Raw genomic sequence first — 20,088 nt, forward strand, 5'->3', positions numbered from 1 at the left:
AGGTCAGGTACTTCTCTGTGCTGGGTAGAGAGTGGAGGGCAAAACAGATCAGTCCCTACTTTTATAAGCTTTAAAATCCAGCTTAGATGACTTTCTAAGAAGTTTTTTTCACCTTCTTCCCCTTTCCCATTCCCCCAAACAAATGTAGAAATCCTTGTTAGTCCTATCTTTCCTCTTATACAATGTATCACATTATACTGATACATTTTTCTACTCACTTACAATAATAAGTGTGTGTGTGTGTATATATATATATATATATATATATATATATATATATATATGAATAAATATTGTGAAAAATTGGCGCGACGATGAGTGTGGGGTTTGCTCCCCGTCACCCCCTCTTTCCCGCCGCCTCCTCGCTTTGCTTGGAGGAGCCGGGGCTGTGGCTCCGGGGACCCGCGCGGTCGCCTGACGCCCCTCGCGGCTGTGGGCCCTGAAACGAACGCTCCGCCTGAGGAAATTCGTTTCCTTGGGCTCCCGCCTCGTGCCCGCGCCGCTTTTGCCAGATTGCCTCAGGGGCGGCCTTTCCTGGTTACGGAAACACCTCAACATCCGTAATTTAGGAACAGCCTGAGTGGGGAAACGCTGCACTTACTTCTTCACCCACCTTCAGAGAGAGAAATCTATATAACCAGACATCCGGAGAAGAGAGACCATGAGGAGACAAAGAAACAGCCCAAACAGGAAAGAGAAGCAGGCATCACCAGAAAAGGAAGTAAACGATTTAGAGGCAAACAACCTATCAGAGAAAGAATTCAGAGAAATGGTCATAAAGTGGCTGAAAAGGATGGAAGACAAATTCGACAATATGAGTAAGAACCAAGAAGAAATGAAGAAGAACCAAGAAGAAATGAAAAATGACATCGCTGCTGTAAAGAACTCAATAGAAAGCATCAAGAGTAGACTAGATGAAGCAGAGGACCGCATAAGTGAGCTAGAAGACAAGATGGAAAAAAATACCCAATTACAACAGCTTCTAGAAACAAAAATTAGAAAGATTGAGGAGAGCGTAAGGGAACTTCGGGACAATACAAAACAAAACAACATCAGGATAATAGGGGTGCCAGAAGGAAAGGAAACTGAGCAAGGAATAGAAAACCTGTTTGAAGAAATAATAACAGAAAACTTCCCTGATATAGGGAAGAAAAAACCCACACAAATCCAAGAAGCTCACAGAGTTCCAAGCAAAATGAACCCCAAAAGACCAACGCCAAGGCACATTATAGTTAAGTTGGCAAACACCAACGACAAAGTAAGAATCTTACAAGCGGCCAGAGAGAGACAGACAGTTACATACAAAGGAACCCCCATCAGACTAGCAACTGATTTCTCAACAGAAACTCATCAGGCCAGAAGGGAATGGAATGAAATATACCAAGTCATGCAAAGGAAGGGTCTAAATCCAAGAATACTGTACCCAGCAAGGCTATCAATCAAAATTGAAGGTGAAACCAGGAGCTTCAGAGACAAAAAAGGACTAAGGGAGTTTATCACCACCAAACCAGCAATGAAAGAAATGCTAAAGGGTCTGCTGTAAAAAAGAAAGAAATAGGAAGCAAAGAAGGTACACAGGGGTATAGAATAAAAATGGCGTCAAATAAGTACCTATCAATAATAACTTTAAATGTAAATGGATTGAATGCCCCAATCAAAAGACACAGGGTAACAGACTGGATAAGAAAACAAAACCCAGATATCTGCTGTCTACAGGAAACCCACCTCAAAAAAAAGGATGCATACAGACTGAGAGTAAAGGGATGGAAAAAGGTTTTCCAGGCAAATGGAAATGAAAAAAAAGCTGGGGTTGCAATACTTATATCTGACAAATTAGATCTCAAAGTGAAGGACATAACAAGAGATAATGAAGGCCACTTCATAATACTAAAGGGAGAAATCCAACAAGAAGAAATAACTCTGGTAAACATATATGCACCCAATAGAGGAGCACCAAGATACATTAAAAAACTCCTGGAAGATATCAAAAGAGAGATTGACAGTAATACAATCATAGTAGGAGACTTCAATACCCCACTATCACCATTGGACAAATCCTCTAAACAAAAAATCAGCAAAGAAACATCAATCCTAAATGACTCACTAGAACGGATGGAATTAATCGACATCTTCAGAACATTTCACCCCAAAGCCACAGAATATACATTCTTCTCAAGTGCACATGGGTCATTTTCAAAGATAGACCATATGTTAGGACATAGGCAAAGTCTCTCCAAATTCAAGAAGATAGAAATCATATCAAGTATCTTCTCAGATCACAGTGGCATAGAACTGGAAATCAACTACAATAAAAACAACCCAAAGAAATCAAACACTTGGAGACTAAACAGCATGTTATTAAACCATGACTGGGTTACCAAAGACATCAAGGAAGAAATAAAAAACATCATGGCAACAAACGACAATGAAAACACAACAATCCAAAATCTATGGGACACAATGAAAGCAGTCCTGAGAGGGAAGTTCATAGCTCTACAAGCCTACTTCAAAAAACAAGAAACAATGGTAATAAATTACCTAACCCAACAACTCAAAGAGTTAGAGAGAGAGCAACAAGATAAGCCCAGTGTAAGCAGAAGGAAAGAAATAATAAAGATCAGAGCGGAGTTAAACGACATAGAGACCAAAGAAACAATACAAAAGATCAACAAAACCAAGAGCTGGTTCTTTGAAAGGATAAACAAGATTGATGGACCTCTAGCCAGGCTCACCAAGAAGCAAAGAGAGAGGACCCAAATAAACAAAATCAGAAATGAAAGAGGTGAAATAACAACAGACCCTGACGAAATACAAAGGATTGTTATAAAATACTACGAACAACTCTATTCCAACAAACTGGACAACCTAGAGGAAATCGACATATTCCTAGAAAAATACAACCTTCCAAAACTCAATCAGGAAGATTCTAAACAGCTCAACATGCCAGTAACTATGGAAGAAATTGAAGCAGTCATCAAAAAGCTTCCGGCAAACAAAAGCCCGGGACCAGATGGCTTCACAGGAGAGTTTTACCAAACTTTCAAGGAAGAACTAAAACCTATCCTCCTCAGACTATTCCAAAAAATTCAAGAGGAAGGAACACTTCCAGGCTCCTTCTATGAAGCCAGCATCACCCTAATACCAAAACCAGATAAAGACAACTCAATGAAAGAGAATTACAGGCCAATATCCCTCATGAACATTGATGCCAAAATCCTCAATAAAATTCTAGCAAATCGGCTCCAGCAGTACATCAGAAAGATCATACACCATGACCAAGTAGGATTTATTCCAGGAATGCAAGGATGGTACAATATCCGCAAATCAATAAACGTGATACATCACATAAACAAATTGAGAGATAAAAATCACATAGTCATATCAATAGATGCAGAAAAAGCATTTGACAAAATCCAACACCCTTTCTTGATAAAAACTCTCAACAAGGTGGGAATAGAAGGCTCATACCTCAACATAATAAAAGCTATTTATGATAAACCCACAGCAAACATCATACTCAATGGGCAAAAACTAAAACCATTTCCCCTAAGAACAGGAACAAGACAGGGATGCCCACTCTCACCACTCCTGTTTGACATAGTACTGGAAGTATTAGCTATCGCAATTAGGCAAGAAGAAGAAATAAGAGGCATCCAAATTGGAAAAGAATAAGTGAAGCTGTCCTTATTTGCAGATGACATGATATTGTACATAAAAAACCCAAAAGATTCCATCAAAAAACTAATAGACTTAATAAATGAATTCGGCAATGTAGCGGGATACAAAATTAACGCCAAGAAATCTATGGCTTTTCTATACACCAATAATGATCTTACAGAAAGAGAGACTAAAAAAGCAATCCCATTTACCATCGCACCAAAAAAATTAAGATACCTAGGAATAAACTTAACTAAGGAGGTAAAAGACCTATACGCAGAAAACTACAGGACACTGAAAAAAGAGATAGAGGAAGACGTAAACAGATGGAAGAACATACCATGTTCCTGGATTGGTAGAATCAACATCATTAAAATGTCCATACTACCCAAAGCAATCTACAGATTCAATGCACTCCCCATCAAAATACCAACAGCATATTTCACAGACCTAGAAAGAACTCTCCAAAAATTCATCTGGAATAAAAAAAGACCCCGACTAGCCTCAGCAATCCTCAGAAAGAAGAATAAAGTAGGTGGGATCTCAATACCAGATTTCAAGCTGTATTACAAAGCCACTGTTCTCAAAACAGCCTGGTACTGGCACAAGAACAGACATATTGATCAATGGAACAGAATAGAGAACCCAGATATCGACCCAAACCACTATGCTCAATTAATATTTGACAAAGGAGGCATGAACATACAATGGAGTCAAGACAGTCTCTTCAATAAATGGTGTTGGGAAAACTGGACAGATACATGCAAAAAAATGAAACTAGATCACCAACTTACACCATACACAAAAATAAATTCAAAATGGATACAGGACTTAAACATAAGACGGGAAACCATAAAAATACTAGAGGAATCCACAGGCAACAAAATCTCAGACATATGCCACAAGAACTTCTTCACTGACACTGCCCCTAGGGCAATGGAAGCTAAAGAGAAAATTAACAAATGGGACTACATCAAAATAAAAAGCTTTTTTACAGCAAAAGAAACCATCAACAAAACAACAAGAAAGCCCACTGCATGGGAAAACATATTTGCAAATGCTATCACTGATAAAGGTTTAATCTCCAACATCTACAGGGAGCTTATGCAACTCAATAAGAGGAAGATAAATGATCCAATAAAAAAATGGGCAACAGACCTAAACAGAATATTTTCAAAAGAAGACAGAAGGAAGGCCAAGAGACACATGAAAACATGTTCAAAGTCACTTATTATCCGAGAGATGCAAATCAAAACAACAATGAGGTACCATCTCACACCTGTCAGAATGGCTATCATCAACAAATCAACAAACAACAAGTGTTGGCGAGGATGCGGAGAAAAAGGAACCCTCGTGCACTGCTGGTGGGAATGCAGACTGGTGCAGCCACTGTGGAGAACAGTATGGAGTTTCCTCAAAAAACTGAAAATGGAACTCCCATTTGACCCAGTAATCCCACTCCTGGGAATATATCCGAAGAAACTAGAAACACCAATCAGAAAGGATATATGCACCACTATGTTCATAGCAGCACAATTTACAATAGCTAAGATTTGGAAACAGCCTAGGTGCCCAACAGCAGATGACTGGATCGGAAAACTGTGGTACATCTACACAATGGAATACTATGCTGCCATAAAAAAGAAGGAATTCTCATCATTTGCAGCAACCTGGATGGAATTGGAGAACATTATGCTAAGTGAAATAAGCCAGTCAATGAAAGAAAAATACCACATGATCTCACTCATTTAGGGATAGTAAAGAACATTATAAAGTGGTGAACAAAATGATAGATACAGAGACAGTAAAGCATCAAACAGACTTTCAAAGTACAGGGGGAAAGTTTGGGAAAGGTGGGGGAGTTATGAAATCAAACGAAGGACTTGTATGCATGCATATAAGCATAAACACTGGACGCAAAACCCTGGGGGGGGAGGGCATGTGTGGGTGTGGGGTGGGGGGGGTAATAGTAAGATATGTACACATATAATACCTCAATAAAAATATAAAAAAATAAATATTGTGAAAAATTGACATAAGTGGAATCATCTTTTAAATGGAGCAGAGCAGCCATTCCATAGGAACTGCCTTACATGTCTTACTCCTAGAACCACTAGAATATCTGAACTGGGCAAATAACCTTTGGACTGAGCCACAGCAACATTGTCTTCCAAACAACTGTTTGCAAAGCTAACAGAAAAGCAGCCATCCTGACCACAAGGATAGATGGTTATGGATTCTCTTTCTGAAGACAGAATCAGTAACCAACCATGTATAGCTAAAGAGTAACTCAGTTTGCCGAAACCGGTTTGGCTCAGTGGATAGAGCATCGGCCTGCGGACTGAAAGGTCCCAGGTTCGATTCCAGTCAAGGGCTTGTACCTTGGTTGCAGGCACATCCCCAGTAGGGGGTGTGCAGGAGGCAGCTGATGGATGTTTCTCTCTCATCGATGTTTCTAACTCTCTATCCCTCTCTCTTCCTCTCTGTAAAAAGTCAATAAAATATATATTTTTTTAAAAAAAAGAGTAACTCAGTTTGTTATCACCAATAGAAATTTATTTCTTCTATTCATGGGGTAATTCCTTTTCTTTTCTCTAAAAAATCCCTGCCATTACCTTGTACTCAGGACACTATTTGGGTTTTTGCCTGAATCTGTGCTACACACGTTGCAGTTCTTTTTTATCTCAAATAGATCCTTATTGCCTCTCTTTTCGACTTTTTCATTTTTAGATTAATAGTATAAAGTAGAGTCGATCAAGTAGAAAGAGATAACTGGGAGAACCTGACAATGTGGGGTTATAAAGGTCATGGGTTTCTGTAACTTGGATCAGGACCCATTCTATTGATCTTATTAAGATACTATACTCATTTTGAAATATAAAACACATGGGGTAATAAAGATTGGGAAAACATAAAAAATTCCATACAAGAAATAGTATTACTTTTTTATATTAAATTTGTATCTTAAAATATCTGATGGTGTCTTTTTTTAATATATATTTTATTTATTTTTTTTTACAGAGAGGAAGGGAGAGGGATAGAGAATCAGAAACATCGATGGGAGAGAAACATCGATGGGAGAGAAACATCCATCAGCTGCCTCCTGCATACCTCCCACTAAGGACGTGCCTGCAACCAAGGCACATGCCCTTGACCGGAATCGAACCTGGGACCTTTCAGTCTGCAGGCTGACACTCTATCCACTGAGCCACACCAGTCAGGGCCTGATGGTGTCTTAAGAAATAAATAATATTTCAAAGTACTCCTTTATAATAATACTCTTCTGCCTTGGGATAGTCAACTGTTTTAACTAGACATTTTCCCACATAAGCAAAGAATAACACCATGCGGTCCTATATTGGACATGTCTTCAGTTGAATAAATCCTCTGAAGAGTACAGACTTGATTTATAACTCCATTTGAGCCATTTACTTTACTGATGGTCTTTCTCCTTCCAGCCAGCATGGCAAAGTGCTGTCAAAGAAAACAAATGACTGGGACTCTGTGTGTTGTGTCCGTGTCTAGTTTACCTGGAGTCCTTTGTGTTCTTCCCTTGTGCGTATCTAACAGTGGCCTCTCAAGGTCAGAGAAAGAATGTGCACACACTGCTGAGCAAATTGGAAATAAAATTAGGAATGCTTGTGGAGAAAGGGCAGCAAATGGGAACACTGTCTCCAGCCTCCACCTCACCTTGCCTTTAGGTTTCTCCTTTTGTTTTTTTCTTTTCTCAATTCATTAGCTCAGGCATTGACATAGCCAAGATGACTTTTAATCATTGCAATTTAATCGGTTGCTATAAACAATAATGGTAGAGATTTTGATCTGGTGGCTTTGGCAAGGGCCAAGAAAGTGCCAAGACTATACAGTGAGAAACACGGTGTCCTTCTGTTGTTTGGGTCACTCACACCACACAGATGGGCAAAGCACAAATAAAGGAAAGTAGTGAGATACCTGCTGTTCTAATTATATAGGAGAGGATCAGTATTTTGTGGAGCCAAAAGTTCTTACAACTTAAGAAAAAGAACACAAAGTAAAAAATTGTGCAATCAAGTGTTTAGAAAATGACAAAGGAAATGGGAAAATTTACAAAAGTGCTGACAGAGACTACAAACATCATAACATCTAGAAAAATAACATAAGTTTTCTTAATACTAAACTAACTCTCCCACTGTTAAAATACCACACCCCCCGCCTCAACCACGTGTAGCACGGCCAGGGGTGAACCTGAGGAGGGGTGGTGAAGGATTAAAGAAGACAGACAAGAGAATACAGTTGGGGCCAGGTGGGTCACTGCCTGGATGAGGAAACAGTGACCCAGCCTGTAAGCTGAAGCTTTATTTTATAGTCAGATCACACAAAGCAAAGCAAGGGGAGGGGTCAACATGTTTACAATGTTCTTGCCAGTTTCAAATCTATTTTGTTACTCAAGCCTTGTTTTGGCAGCACTTGCTAAACTTCCCACAGCCCATTAGCTACCTAGGAACAAGGGAGGACTATAAGGTCAAGCTTAATTGTGCTAGGAGGGCTCTGCCCTCCACGCTGGGACTTGTATGTGGCTCTGCCACAGCTCAGTCCGAGGCTTGTCCCTATAGCTGCTCCCTACACACCCCCCCTCCAATATATATGTCCAATTCCTAGTGACATAGAGCACCTTTATATAATAAAATATAGCAAATAACTCTGGAAAGAGGCAATAGTCTTAACTGATATGGTTAAAATATATTTTATTATTGTAAATTTTACAAAGGCATATCAGCAAATTGATAGTGTTCCTGGAAAGTGATCTGGAAGGGGGTTTGCTATAGTCTGAATTTTTGAATCTCCCCAGCACTCATATGTTAAATCCTAACTCCCAGTAATGGTATTAGGAGGTAGGGTCTTTGTGAGGTGATTAAGTCATGAGGGAGGAACCCGTATGAATGAAATTAATGTCCTTAAAACAGAAACTCCCGAGAGCTCCCTTGCCTCCCTTCTACCATGTGTGGATGCAGTGAAAAGACAGGTATGAATCAGGTAGAGGCCTACACCAGACACCACGTCTGCAGGTACTTTGATCTTGGATTCTTAACATCCAGAACTGTGAGAAATAAGCTTCTGTTGTTTATAAACCACACAGTCTATGGTAGTTTGTTAAAGCATCCTGAAAAGACTAAGATAGGGCCCAAGCAAGTGAGGGGGCCTGAAGGTTTAAGTTTCATTAATTTCACAGTAGATTTATCTCATGTGCTGAGTGCACTTGGCTAGGAGTTTGACTGTTAAAATTCAGTGAGTATTTTGAGATCCTGTGCTAGAAAAATTGGAGGGATTTATGAGGCACATGATAATGTGGAAGGGAATCTATTTATACACTTTCATCTTAGAATTTTGAAATGTTGATCTACATGAATGCATTGCCTATTCTTAAGATAAGTAAATGATTTTAAAATAACAATTTAAAAAGACACTTATGAGACGTGGTTTAATACTGTTAACGTTTGATGGCTTCTTCGGATTATACTGGGGTAGAAGAAGAAAAAAAAAATCAAGAGATTTTAGAACTCTCAGGAATCTAACGGGTACAGACTAGTTCTTGTGAAAGTATCTGGGCATCTCACTCAGGCTTAGATCTGAGTGAGGGAAAGAAAGATGAGACCAAAAAGGAGAGTTGGGAGGCAATGAGGGGCCATTGTGGCCTCAGGAGATGAGTTAATTTATGAAGTCCATTCATAAAACCTTGTATAGAGTGAGAGTAAAGGCCCCAGCTAAGCCACATGGAGCTAAGCAAGAGTTAGTAACTGCAAGGCCACAAAGGCCCTTTGGAATGGGCTGGACCAAGATAACCAGAGGAGAGCATCTGCCTCCAAGTAGCATGCCCCTGGTTTGCCCTATGCACATTATGCAGTCCAAACAGTCCACCAGCCCTAGTCAGTTTGGTTCAGTGGATAGAGTGTCAGTCTGCAGACTGAAGGGTCCTGGGTTCTATTCCAGTCAAGGGCACATATCCGGGTTGCCATCTCGATCCCAGTAGGGGGCATGCAGGAGACAGTCAATCAATGATTCTATCTCATCATTGATGTGTCTCTCTCTCTCTCCCTCTCCCTTCCTTTCTGAAATCAATAATATATACTAGAGGCCTGTCTTCCCCCAGCTGCCGGCAACGGCTTCCCTCTGGCACCCAGGATGCTGACTGGCTTCCCTTGGGCCTCTGGCAGGTAGGTACCTGGGACGCAGGCTTCCCAGCTTTGTCCGGAAGGATGTCTGGTCTCATTAGCATATTACCCTTTTATTATTATAGATATTTATCACACACACAAATAGTCCACCACAAGACAGATTCTGTACTCTTTAGGAGGTAGCCTCAGGCCACAGATGTGTGAGAGGCTTCATCCTTGGTCCTTTATGAGCTTCTGACCTACATAGTCTGTGAATATAATATAACGGGTGTTTTTTTAAGCCACTACATTTGGGACAGTTTGTTATACAGCATTGTAACCAGAACACTATTCTCCATCCATGTATTTTTAAAGCAAGATACTAGGAACTTTGATCATAAATTATTTTAACAGAGGCATTTCAAAGGTGAGTTAGCCCAGATGCATACAAACAATGGACAGGGCTTGCCTAAGGCAAAGACAAATCTTTTATAGGTCTGGGCCGTGACTACCCACTGTGACCTGGCCAGTGAGGAATTTTATGAGGTTACTTCCGTTCAGATTTATTACAGAGCCCCTTTTTCATCCACAAGTAAAAATAAATAAGCACCACCCTCCCAAACCCCAAGTAAACTTTCATGGCACATCCTTGAAATTCAGAACAGTTTTCACTGGGAGAAAAAAAAAAAAAGCATTTCTGTGTTTTTTACCTGTGGCCTGGATATCAATTCAGTTTAAAGCCTCTTAATTTTCTGCAGAAGCTTGACATAATTGTTCTTTTCAGTCCTCCTGGCCCATGGGATCCCAATGAGCAAATGGAAAGAATATTAAGAATTAATGTTGTGTAACCCCCAGAGACCTCACCAGAAGTTAGACTTCCCACAGTGGCAGTGCTCTCCACGAGGCCCTGACCCTCTCCGGGCATGAGGAGCCAGGTGTTACAGGTGACTCAGACCTCCAACCCCAGGCTTTTAGCTTTCTAGCAAAGCCTCACTGTGTGCCTGACTCCTTCTTGTATTAGGGCTTCTGTTGTCCCTGCCCACATCCAGCTGGCTAGCAGGAAGGCAGAGATCAGTCACTTACCACTTGATTTGGATTTCAACATCCTTATTCACTCTCTGTATTAGGAAGCGAAAGATGTGTCCCTTCGTTGGAGGACTTGGGGCATTTCCCACATTACATGGTCAGGGAGAGAGGTTTAAGAGAAAGCCTCAACATCACACCAGGAAAGCATTTGTGCACTTGGCACAAACAGGCAGCAGGCCTTACGTGATGTAAAACATGAGCCAGAGAGCGTTTGGGAATTTGTTCCCCCCAGGGCCCTATATCCTTCCGTGGCATGGCCAGCCAGGTTGTTGAACTGCCAGCAAACTTGTCCTGACATCTGTCCTCATCACACACTCAGACTCTTTATCGCTCTGTTCATTCCTGACACTCTCGGTGCCAGTTGGAAATCCTGCTGCCACAAAAGCTAAACATGACTCAAGAACAAAACTCCCTCTCTCCCCTGCACAGCCTGTTCTTTGACTATGCACGCGACCACGGTTGCTCATTTTGTCTTGTCTGCCACGAAGGCCTGTGGAGTCTTCCTCTGGAGTCTCTCTCAGGCTCACTGCTATTTCCCATGTCTCCACAGCCTCGTTCTGGGCCAGAGGGCAACCATTTCTCACCCTGAATGCCTCCTCTGAGCTTACAAAAGTTAGCCCTAAGCCAAATTATGAAATCTTTCAAGGTCTTGGGGCCTTGGCCTTTCCTGTGACACTCTTCTTCCAATTGGAACATCGTCAGGGCATATGATGTGGACACCTAAGTATACTCTCTTATGTAAGTTGTGGTGTTGCTAATTCAGCAATATAGTATGATATAGACAGAATGGAAAATAAGCCCTAAATATAGTCAAACCTCGTTTCTCGAATGTCTCCCATCTTCAACAATTCGGTTCTCAACCAAGATGTTCAGAGAAAAAATGTCGCCATTGTCAAACCGAACTTCGGTTTTCGAACTGACAGCCCTTTCAAGCTCATACCTCAGCATGACAAAAAGTGTCTCTCAGGCAACAAAGGAGAGAAGGAATGCTTTTGTGATTAGCACGATTTTAAAATATAAAGAGGCCATCAAGAGTGCTAATGTTGCTAAGAGTGTGAAAGAAATAATGATCACAGACAAATTAAAGAAAAACTGTTGCTGATTTGGATAAATGAAAAGCAGTTAGCCAGTGATATGTGAACAAACAAAGACACTACATGCTGGCCTGAAAGACACCCTGGACTGGATGCTAAAAGTGATTCCTTGAAGGCTAGTAGAGGGTGGTTCGATAAATTTAAGAAAATACGTGTTAATTTATAGATTAAACAGTACATTAGGCATGTGCTGTATACAAGAAAAGTTTAAACGAAATCATTTGTGGGTCTGGAAAGGATTCCTTCAATTTACATTATTTCTAATGGGGGGGAAAAATGATTCCGTTTTTGAACAAATTGTTTCTCAAATAGCCTTCCAGAACAAATTAAGTTTGAGAACCCAGGTTTCACTGTATTTTTAAATTATATCTAAAATATTTCTCTCCATTCTCACTGCATTGTCCTGATACAGACTTTTCTCACATTTTACCTAAGCACTATCTTCCCGTCAAATCTCCATGCCTCCTGTCTGCCTCTCCATTCTACACATTTCACACTGCCACCAACTGTAAACCATCAGAAATGACGGTCGGATTATATGTGCCTCAACACTTAAAGGGTAAAATCCGAGATCCATAGCAGGGTATTCATTCCCATTTCCAGCTACACCCCAAGGCACACTTCAGGCGGCAAGAACTACACACACAATATTGTTTCTTAACCACTCCATACTGAGCCTCTACTCCCCTGGGCCCTCCTCCTGGAATGTCATTTCTAGGTTCTTTACCACGCTCTCCCCACCACCCCCCTCCACCCCCCAAGAAACCATTTCATCCCTCAGAGCTAGAGATTCCACTCTGACATTTAATTAATAAGCTCCCATAACACCCTGTAACTTATTTATAGCACTTGTCACTTTATATTTTTCATTAAAATGTAGTAGGTTACCTTTCTATGTATAAAATGTATTTGTTGCAGAAATTTTTAAAAATACACAAAGCCAAATGAAATCATCTAGAGATAAAGTCTACTAATATTTGCAGGTATATTTTCCAATTTTCGGTTCTATGCACAGATTCATATATTTTTCTCTCTTGCTCCTTTGCACACACCACACATATATTCACAAACACACACTTGCTCGATCTACATATTTTGTAATCACATTTATATTCCACTTACAAATACATTGTAAGCTTTGTTATATATCCCTAAGTGTTCAGAGAGTAAATTCCATGAGGAATAGGAAATGTGTGTGTGTGTGTGTGTGTGTGTGTGTGTGTGTGTGTGTGTATAAAACAGATATATAGTGACATTTAGATAAGTCAGTAGTATATAATAGGCTCTCAAGAATTATTTCTTGATAGAAACAAGATGGTGGCATAGGTAAATGCCTGTACTTGCTGCCTCCCACAACCACATCAAAATTACAACTAAAATACAGAAACTATCATCCAGAACCACGGGAAAGCTGGCTGAGTGGAAGTACTACAACTACAGAGGTAAAGAAGAAAGCGCATTGAGACTGGTAGGAGAGGCAGAGGTGCGGAACGGGCTGGTTTGGCACCCGGGTGTGCTGCTTTTTTAATCGTGAGGGAGATCGCTAATCGTGAGGGAGATCGCCTCTTTGGAGGCCTACTGGAAGAGCAAGGAGTCCCAGACCCCCAGCGCAGGATCCCAGAGCTGGGGAAAGAAGTCCCTACAGGCAGTAAGAACTAGGGACTGTAAAAACAACTGTAGATTGGGGCTGAGTGACACACAGGCTGCTAGAGACCCAGCTGCTCCTCTTAAAAGGCCGGCACCATGAACTGAATTTACAAGCTCCTGCTCACTCTGTGCTCCAGTGCCAGGCGAGGCTCTGGGGGACCCAGACACATATGGGGAGAAACTGGACTGTCTGGATTGGGGCAGGAACGCAGGGACAGCTTTCTTCCAGATGGAGGTGCATGCAGCAGTCATTGTTCCAGTACTGGGACCTCCGCGGTGCAGGGCTGACTTGGCAGACATTTCTGTTTGCTCCACCCTGGGGATTCCCTGAGACCCAGCCCCACCCAATTTACAATCCCACCCCAGCTGTGTGGAGTGGCTTTTGCATAGGAATGGCCTGTCCTTTCTCAGCCTAAAACCTGTCAAACAAGCTGAAGCTGGGTCAGGGAGCCCCAAACCTACCAATAGAAGGCCCAAGGCCGGCACCAGCACCAGCCTGCCTTGCTTCATGCTGGGCCTCATATGGGCACTTCCAAATCTGATACAAAGAATAAACTGGTGAATGGAATAGAATCAGGGGCATGGAAATGGAACAGACTGATGATTCTCAGGGAAGGGGTGTGGGAGGTGCGGGAAGAGATTAGACAAAGATCTTATATGCATGTATGCAGTACCTATGGACACAGACAATAGGGTGGTGAGGGCCTGGGGTGGGGTGGGAACTGGGTGGAGTGGAGCTATGAGGGGAAAAAAGAGGGACATCTGTAATAATATCAACAATAAAGATTAAAAAAAAAAGATTATTTGTTAAACAAGTTTAATAAGGAAAACGGCCAGCTGGTATGGCTCAGTGGTTGAGCACTGACCTATAAACCAGGAGGTAACTGTTTGGTTCTCGTTAGGGGAACATGCCCAGGTTTCAGGCACCATCCCCAGTGGGTGTGTGTGTGAGAGGTGGGCTATTAATGATTCTCTCTCATCGGGAATGTTCTAAATCTTTTTCCCTCTCCATCCTTTCTGAAATCCTTATATAAGAAAAATGAACAAGAGGAGAGAGAAAGACTATGAGAAGAACTGTATCACATGGAAGGTAAAGAGGTAGAGAGAAGAAAATACATCACTGAACAAGCACTTGTGACTTTTAAAGTTTTTATATACTTTATATTGATTCTCACAGTACCTTTCTGAAGTAGCTGTAAAATTTTTTTGCAAGTCAGGAAAGGGAAGGTCAGAAAGGTTAAGTGATTTGCCTAGGTTGTGCACTTAGTAAGTGGCAGAACTAGTTTTGGGAATCTGTAAACTGTAGTTATCTTGTGCCACGTAACTTCTAAAAAGGGAAGGGCAACAACAAGATCTTCGCTGAGGTCTGGGAGCCTGGAGCTGCCTGGCATGGTGCCTGGCACATAGTTGGCACTAAATTAGTGGTTGTTGAATTGAACTGGGGACTAGAAATAAAAAGTACAAGTAGAAGATAGTCGGTATCCAGAGATAGGCATCCTCCACCCACTTTTCTCCATCCTCACCATGCTTGCCTGATCTCCTAAGAGCCTCCTAATTGATCTGCCTGCTTCGGTGTACACCCCTTTATCCATTCTGATCACGTTAAAACAGAAACAGAAACTGATCACGTTAGAAAGTTTATTGGTTCCCTTTGCTCTGGGGGAAATCTTCAAAATATTCTCCTGGCTTAAGAGGCTGTTCATGATGGGACCCACTTCATCTCCATCTTTACTTCTCATTTCTCTTCCTCTTATACATTTGAGACCTTTCAAGATCCCTGAAAGTGCTGGAACATTCCTTCCCTGCTCTTCCTCAGTAACTATTACTTTGAGCCTCTCTCTACTGATTGTGTTAGTTTCCTATTACGTGTAACAGATTACCACACAGGTAGCAGCTTAATGCAGCACAAAGTTACCGCAGTTTCTCCAGGTCAGAAGCCTGGCATAGTGTGGCTGGATTATTTTCTTAAGGTTTCAATGGGCTTAAATCAAGGTATTGGCCAGGAATGTGGTTCTTTGGAGTTCAAGTTCCTCTTTCAGACTTACTGTTTTTAGCAGATTTCAGGTCCTTGTGGTTATGGGATGGTGGTCCCCATTTCCTTGTCCTCTTCAAGCCAACAATAGGGCATCAAAGTGCCTCTGGTGCTTTGAATCTCTCTGGTCTCTGCTTCTGCCTCCCTCTTCTGTTTTGAGGGTCCATGTGATGACACTAGGCACACTGAGATAATCATGGATTACCTTTCTAGCTTACAGTCAGCTACTTTATGAACTCAAATCAGCAGATTTTTACCACATAACATATTCACAGGCAGAGCACCAAAGGGTAAAGGTCATGGGGGTCAAATTTCTGCCTACCCCACTGATCACTCCAAGTTTGGCTTAGGACCCATGCCCACTTATTTCTCTGAGGACAGTGACTGGGTCTATTTCACAAGTCGATGGTGTATTGGAGCCAGCTTGTACCAACTAGCAAGTACCTGTTATTAAATATTCAGAAAATCTGCAATCTGGCTGTTAAACATAGATATTATTAAAAATTAAAAGTTTACAATTAAATAAATTATATTTTCAAAAAGTAATAATCAGAACTCATCACTGTCTACTTATTATACTCCTGTTCATTCTTTTTTTTTTTTTTTTTTTTTTTCTGATTGGGACTCTTTATTTTAAAAAATTGTTTTATTTCAAAAAATTTTTAAATTACAGTTTGCATTCAACATTGTTTTGTGGTAGTTTCAGTGGTACAGCATAGTGGTTAGCCAGTCATATGACTCATTTTTGGTTCCTGCTTTCTTTTTTTTTTTTTTTTTTTTTAATTTCTTTATTGAGTAAGGTGTCACATATTTGTCCTCATCCCCCCATTCCCATCCCACCCCTCTCCCCACGCATGCCCCAATCCCCTGTTGAACTTAACCGTTGGATAGGCTTATATGCATGCATACAGGTCCTTTGGTTGAACTCTCCCCCTCCCCCCACCCTCCCTCTACCCTCCCGTATCCTCCCTCTGAGGCCCGATAGTCCGATCGATGCCTCCTTGCTTCTGGTTCTGTTCTTGTTCCTCAGTCTATGTTGTTCATCATTTCCTCTAGATGAACGAGATCAAATGTCACTAGATATATACTAATAAGAACTGAATGTGAGACGAGCAATAATATTTATGCTGACAGGCAAATGAATCAATCTGTAGCGAGCTTCCCCCTGGACCAACAGTTCTTTTGAGACCCAATTTCGATGTTCAGTAGTTCCTTATGTGTACATGTCAGCACTGACCCCTCAGCTCTGGATGGTGGACAAATGGTGGTAATGGAGGTCTGACTCCCTCTGGTTTGGTCTCGGCCGATCCCAGGGGCACGGCGTCACCTGGACTAAGGGGCACGTGGCCTCACCCATACCCAAGGGGCGCGTGGTCTCACCCGGGCCTGGGACCCAGCCTCACCCGGATGGATCCAGGGGCGCACGGCCTCACCCGGACCCAGGATCTGGCTTCACCCGTACCCAAGGACACTTGGCCTCTCCCAGACCCAGGGGCACGTGGCCTCACCCGGGCTTAGTTGCACAAGGCCTCACCTGGATCCAGGGACACATGGTCTCTCCCGGACCCAGGGAGGCTTGGCCTCTCCCAGACCCAGGGCCACTTGGGCTCACCCGGGCCTAGGTGCATGAGGCCTCATCCGGATCCAGGGACGCATGGTCTCACCCGGACCCAGGGACGCTTGGCCACTCCCAGACCCAGGGGCACGTGGCCTCACCCGGGCCTAGGTTCACGAGGCCTCACTCGGATCCAGGGACACATGGTCACACCCAGACCCAGGAACGTTTGGCCACTCCCAGACCCAGGGCCACTTGGGCTCACCCGGGCCTAGGTGCACGAGGCCTCATCCGGATCCAGGGACACATGGTCTCACCCGGACCCAGGGACGCTTGGCCACTCCCAGACCCAGGGCCTCTTGGGCTCACCCGGGCCTAGGTGCACGAGGCCTCATCCGGATCCAGGGACGCATGGTCTCACCCGGACCCAGGGACGCTTGGCCTCTCCCAGACCCAGGGCCACTTGGGCTCACCCGGGCCTAGGTGCACGAGGCCTCACCCGGATCCAGGGACACATGGTCTCACCCGGACCCAGGGACGCTTGGCCTCTCCCAGACCCAGGGCCACTTGGGCTCACCCGGGCCTAGGTGCACGAGGCCTCACCCGGATCCAGGGACACATGGTCTCACCCGGACCCAGGGACGCTTGGCCTCTCCCAGACCCAGGGCCTCTTGGGCTCACCCGGGCCTAGGTGCACGAGGCCTCATCCGGATCCAGGGACACATGGTCTCACCCGGACCCAGGGACGCTTGGCCTCTCCCAGACCCAGGGCCACTTGGGCTCACCCGGGCCTAGGTGCACGAGGCCTCACCCGGATCCAGGGACACATGGTCTCACCCGGACCCAGGGACGCTTGGCCTCTCCCAGACCCAGGGCCACTTGGGCTCACCCGGGCCTAGGTGCACGAGGCCTCACCCGGATCCAGGGACACATGGTCTCACCCGGACCCAGGGACGCTTGGCCTCTCCCCGACCCAGGGCCACTTGGGCTCACCCGGGCCTAGGTGCACGAGGCCTCACCCGGATCCAGGGACACATGGTCTCACCCGGACCCAGGGACGCTTGGCCTCTCCCAGACCCAGGGCCACTTGGGCTCACCCGGGCCTAGGTGCACGAGGCCTCACCCGGATCCAGGGACACATGGTCTCACCCGGACCCAGGGACGCTTGGCCTCTCCCCGACCCAGGGCCACTTGGGCTCACCCGGGCCTAGGTGCACGAGGCCTCACCCGGATCCAGGGACACATGGTCTCACCCGGACCCAGGGACGCTTGGCCTCTCCCAGACCCAGGGCCACTTGGGCTCACCCGGGCCTAGGTGCACGAGGCCTCACCCGGATCCAGGGACACATGGTCTCACCCGGACCCAGGGACGCTTGGCCTCTCCCAGACCCAGGGCCACTTGGGCTCACCCGGGCCTAGGTGCACGAGGCCTCATCCGGATCCAGGGACACATGGTCTCACCCGGACCCAGGGATGCTTGGCCTCTCCCAGACCCAGGGCCTCTTGGGCTCACCCGGGCCTAGGTGCACGAGGCCTCATCCGGATCCAGGGACGCATGGTCTCACCCGGACCCAGGGACGCTTGGCCTCTCCCAGACCCAGGGCCACTTGGGCTCACCCGGGCCTAGGTGCACGAGGCCTCACCCGGATCCAGGGACACATGGTCTCTCCCGGACCCAGGGACGCTTGGCCTCTCCCAGACCCAGGGCCACTTGGGCTCACCCGGGCCTAGGTGCACAAGGCCTCACCCGGATCCAGGGACACATGGTCTCACCCGGACCCAGGGACGCTTGGCCTCTCCCAGACCCAGGGCCACTTGGGCTCACCCGGGCCTAGGTGCACGAGGCCTCACCCGGATCCTGGGACACATGGTCTCACCCGGACCCAGGGATGCTTGGCCTCTCCCAGACCCAGGGCCACTTGGGCTCACCCGGGCCTAGGTGCACGAGGCCTCACCCGGATCCAGGGACACATGGTCTCACCCGGACCCAGGGACGCTTGGCCTCTCCCCGACCCAGGGCCACTTGGGCTCACCCGGGCCTAGGTGCATGAGGCCTCACCCAGATCCTGGGACACATGGTCTCACCCGGACCCAGGGACGCTTGGCCTCTCCCCGACCCAGGGCCACTTGGGCTCACCCGGGCCTAGGTGCACTAGGCCTCATCCGGATCCAGGGACACATGGTCTCACCCGGACCCAGGGACGCTTGGCCTCTCCCAGACCCAGGGCCACTTGGGCTCACCCGGGCCTAGGTGCACGAGGCCTCACCCGGATCCAGGGACACATGGTCTCACCCGGACCCAGGGACGCTTGGCCTCTCCCAGACCCAGGGCCACTTGGGCTCACCCGGGCCTAGGTGCACAAGGCATCACCCGGATCCAGGGACACATGGTCTCACCCGGACCCAGGGACGCTTGGCCTCTCCCAGACCCAGGGCCACTTGGGCTCACCCGGGCCTAGGTGCACGAGGCCTCATCCAGATCCAGGGACGCATGGTCTCGCCCGGACCCAGGGACGCTTGGCCTCTCCCAGACCCAGGGGCACGTGGCCTCACCCGGGTCTAGGTGCACGAGGCCTCACCCGGATCCAGGGACACATGGTCTCATCCGTACCCAGGGACGCTTGGCCTCTCCCAGACCCAGGGCCACTTGGGCTCACCCGGGCCTAGGTGCACGCAGCCTCACCCGGATCCAGGGACACATGGTTTCGCCTGGACCCAGGGGTGTGTGGGCTCTCCCAGACCCAGGGGCGCTTGGCCTCGCCCGGGCATGGGGTCCAGCGTCATCCGGGTCCAGGGGCACTTGGCCTCACCCGGACCCGGAGTCCTGCCTCACCTGGACCCAGGGGCATGTGGCCTCACCTAGACCCAGGGACGTGAGGCCTCACT

The sequence above is a fragment of the Eptesicus fuscus genome, chromosome 13, assembly GCF_027574615.1.
Source record: "Eptesicus fuscus isolate TK198812 chromosome 13, DD_ASM_mEF_20220401, whole genome shotgun sequence".
In the NCBI taxonomy this organism is placed as follows: domain Eukaryota; kingdom Metazoa; phylum Chordata; class Mammalia; order Chiroptera; family Vespertilionidae; genus Eptesicus; species Eptesicus fuscus.